Source organism: Carassius gibelio, chromosome A16, assembly GCF_023724105.1.
Source record: "Carassius gibelio isolate Cgi1373 ecotype wild population from Czech Republic chromosome A16, carGib1.2-hapl.c, whole genome shotgun sequence".
NCBI classification, from domain to species: Eukaryota; Metazoa; Chordata; class Actinopteri; order Cypriniformes; family Cyprinidae; genus Carassius; species Carassius gibelio.
The window spans coordinates 15,438,697-15,442,668 of record NC_068386.1 but is presented as its reverse complement, the minus strand read 5'-3'; positions in this window follow the sequence as shown (position 1 = coordinate 15,442,668).

Sequence of the window (3,972 nt, the reverse complement as noted above, 5' to 3'; positions counted from 1 at the left end):
TCTGTTTATCTTCTCTTTTTTTTGTCTCAACACACATTACAAATTTGTTGTATGTGACCTTTGATGACATCAGACCAGTGACAGTCCATCTCATTTTCTAGTTTCCATAGTGATGACCTTGAGTGGGCTCTACCTCTCCTTTTAAAGCACTGCGGCAAGAGCAGCCGATCGATACTCCATTACAGCAGTGCAGTCAGTAGGGAGGGAGAAAGAGGAGCACTGCGGTGAGCCCATAGCATTTTCCCAACGGACATTAGGTGTGTGTGTGTGTGTTTGTGTGTTTGACAGCCCAGATTTGCAAGTCAGTAGTTTGCAGTGAGATCAATGTATGATGAAAGCTGTGGTCAGCATATTACAGTCACTCTCTGCTCTGGCCTAAAAACAGTTTGTTTCTTGTTTGCAATTGTTAAGAGAAGTAGATGTAATTGTGTTATTGTTCAAAGAGATAATTTTCCCGTTTGAGATGCCAGGGAAAAATAAATCATTTAATAAATGACATATTTAACATATTTTTTATTTATTTAACCTTTAATTTGTATAAAATTATTTTATATAATATAGAATTTTCCTCTGATTTAATCAGTACAGAGTAAGCAGATATTATTCATGCTTTTTAAGTTGTCTCAAAGGACAGCTTGGTGACTCATCGAAAAAATTGTATTTAGTATATAAAAATGCAGTAAAATAAACAGGAATGCACTATGAGAAATGGTTTATACCTTAAAATTTTATTTACTATCAGTTCTCATAAAACTAGGTAAAGACAAACTATTGACACTTGTTTTGTGAGCTATTAAAATGACCATATACATATACATATACATATATTTTACACACACACACACACACACACACACACACCTAAAGGATTATTAGTAACACCATACTAATACAGTGTTTGACCCCCTTTCACCTTCAGAACTGCTTTAATTCTACGTGGCATTGATTCAACAAGGTGCTGAAAGCATTCTTTAGAAATGTTGGCCCATGTTGATAGGATAGCATCTTGCAGTTGATGGAGATTTGTGGGATGCACATCCAGGGCACGAAGATCCCATTCCACCACATCCCAAAGATGCTCTATTGGGTTGAGATCTGGTGACTGTGGGGGCCATTCTAGTACAGTGAACTCATTGTCATGTTCAAGAAACCAATTTGAAATGATTCGAGTTTTGTGACATGGTGCATTATCCTGCTGGAAGTAGGCAGTAGCCATCAGAAGATGGGTACATGGTGGTCATAAAGGGATGGACATGGTCAGAAACAATGCTCAGGTAGGCCAAATTGGCACTAAGGGGCCTAAAGTGTGCCAAGAAAACATCCCCCCACACCATTACACCACCACCAACAGCCTGCACAGTGGTAACAAGGCATGATGGATCCACGTTCTCATTCTGTTTACGCCAAATTCTGACTCTACCATCTGAATGTCTCAACAGAAATTGAGACTCATCAGACCAGGCAACATTTTTCCAGTCTTCAGCTGTCCAATTTTGGTGAGCTCGTGCAAATTGTAGCCTCTTTTTCCTATTTGTAGTGGAGATGAGTGATACCCAGTGGGGTCTTCTGCTGTTGTAGCCCATCCACCTCAAGGTTGTGTGTGTTGTGGCTTCACAAATGCTTTGCTGCATACCTCGGTTGTAAAGAGTGGTTATTTCAGTCAAAGTTGCTCTTCTATCAGCTTGAATCAGTCGGCACATTCTCCTCTGACCTCTAGCATCAACAAGGCATTTTCTCCCACAGGACTGCCGCATACTGGATGTTTTTTCCTTTTCACACCATTCTTTGTAAACCCTAGAAATGGTTGTGCGCGAAAATCCCAGTAACTGAGCAGATTGTGAAATATTCAGACCGGCCCGTCTGGCACCAACAACCATATCACGCTCAAAATTGCTTAGATCCTCTTTCTTTCCATTCTGACATTCAGTTTGGAGTTCAGGAGATTAGGTGTTTCTCAATGTCAAGGACTGTTCCAATGTCGAGGATCCTCGGAATTTCAACCAAGGACTGAGTCCTTCGTTCGAAGAATATCCCATACACAGGAAAGGATGCATATGTGTATCCTTCGCGCTCTTCGCGCTCTCAAATCACCCACAATCCTATGCGCGCAGCTTTGCTATCTAACGTTAGTTCAAAAATGTCGAACGTTAACGTAGTCGGAGCGTTAATGGTTTTTATTTACGTTACCAAACATTTGTTATAAATGTAGTAAATATAAGTAAAGTTTGACGTTTAAATGCCAGTACAAATTACTACCGTATTGATATTGTAAATTATACAAATACAAATGGTTAACTGAACCGGACCTGTCATTTAACAATTGGTTGCGCCATCGGCATTTCTTTTATAAATAACTAGTTAAGTTGTCCAAAGTAATTTAATGATACCATTCACAGCGTTATTCAAACAGACCTTTTCACTGACGTAATGACGCAATTACGTGCACTTGCTAGCCTGTTCCATTTACGTGTTCTCCGAATGCTAAAGAGGAGTCTCACCTAGCCTCTGAAGGAAGTGACTTGGAAGGATCAGTCCTACCAAGGAAGTAACCTTGACATTGAGAAACGCCTATTGTCTTGACCAGGACCACACCCCTAAATACATTGAAGCAACTGCCATGTGATTGGTTGATTAGATAATTGCATTAATGAGAAATTGAACAGGTTTTCCTAATAATCCTTTAGGTGAGTGTGTAGGTGTTTCTCAATGTCAAGGAAGGATCCTCGGAAGCCAGTATTTCGACAATGCTACGTCATCGACATCCGTCGAAGAACTGTTCCAATGTCGAGGATCCTCTGAATTTCAACCAAGGACTGAGTCCTTCGTTCAAAAAATATGCCATACACAAGAAAGGATGCATATATCCTTCGCGCTCTCAAATCACCCACAATCCTATGCGCGCAGCTTTGCTATCTTGTTCAAAAATTAAAAAAATGTCGAACGTTAGAGGAGTCGGAGCGTTAAAGGTTTTTATTTATGTTACCAAACATTTGTTATAACTGTAGTAAATATAAGTAAAGTTTAACGTTTAAATGCCAGTACAAATTACTACATATTGATATTGTAAATTATACAAATACAAATGGTTAACTGAACCGGACCTGGCATTTAAAAAAAGTTAACTTGGTTGCGTCATTGGCATTTCTTTTATAAATAACTAGTCCAAAGTAGTCCAAAGTTGTCCAAAGTAATTTAACGATACCATTCACAGCGTTATTCAAACGGACCTTTTCACTGACGTAATGACGGAATTACGTGCACTTGCTAGCCTGTTCCATTTACGTGTTCTCCGAATGCTAAAGAGGAGTCTCGCCTAGCCTCTGAAGGAAGTGACTTGGAAGGATCAGTCCTACCAAGGAAGTATCCTTGACATTGAGAAACGCCTTGTATGTGTGCGTGTGCACGTGCTAAACATATACTTATCCTCCAACTCACACACCGGCGAGTAAAATCTGAGAATTTACTAGCCATTGGCTAATATTGGACATCATTTAGTCGCCCATACTGAAGAGTCGCATATGCAAGTGATTTACTCGCAATGTAGAGGGCTGGTAAAAGATAATGACTTAGAAGAAATGTAACATTACAACATTGTAAAATCTGTTTTAAAACTAGTAGAGAACAGCAACGTCAAAAATTCACCTTTCTTATCTGCATCTGTGTTGGTTTGGTATTAAGATAGTATTTATAAATATTTTGAAATTGTTTTCATTTTAGTTTTTAAGATTCAATGATTTCATGTGTTTTTTAGACATTTAAAAAAAATCTGTTTTGCATTCATTTTTATTTCAGTTTTTGTTTTAGTAATTTTAGTACTTTTAACTTATTTCTAGTAGTTTTTTCATATGTATTTGATCTCAGCTTACAGAAAACACATTTATATATATTTTTTTTATTTACACTAACAACACTTAACTACATGTGATTCAGTAAGAGTTGAAAAAGGGAAATGAAGAGACAGACATCACTTGG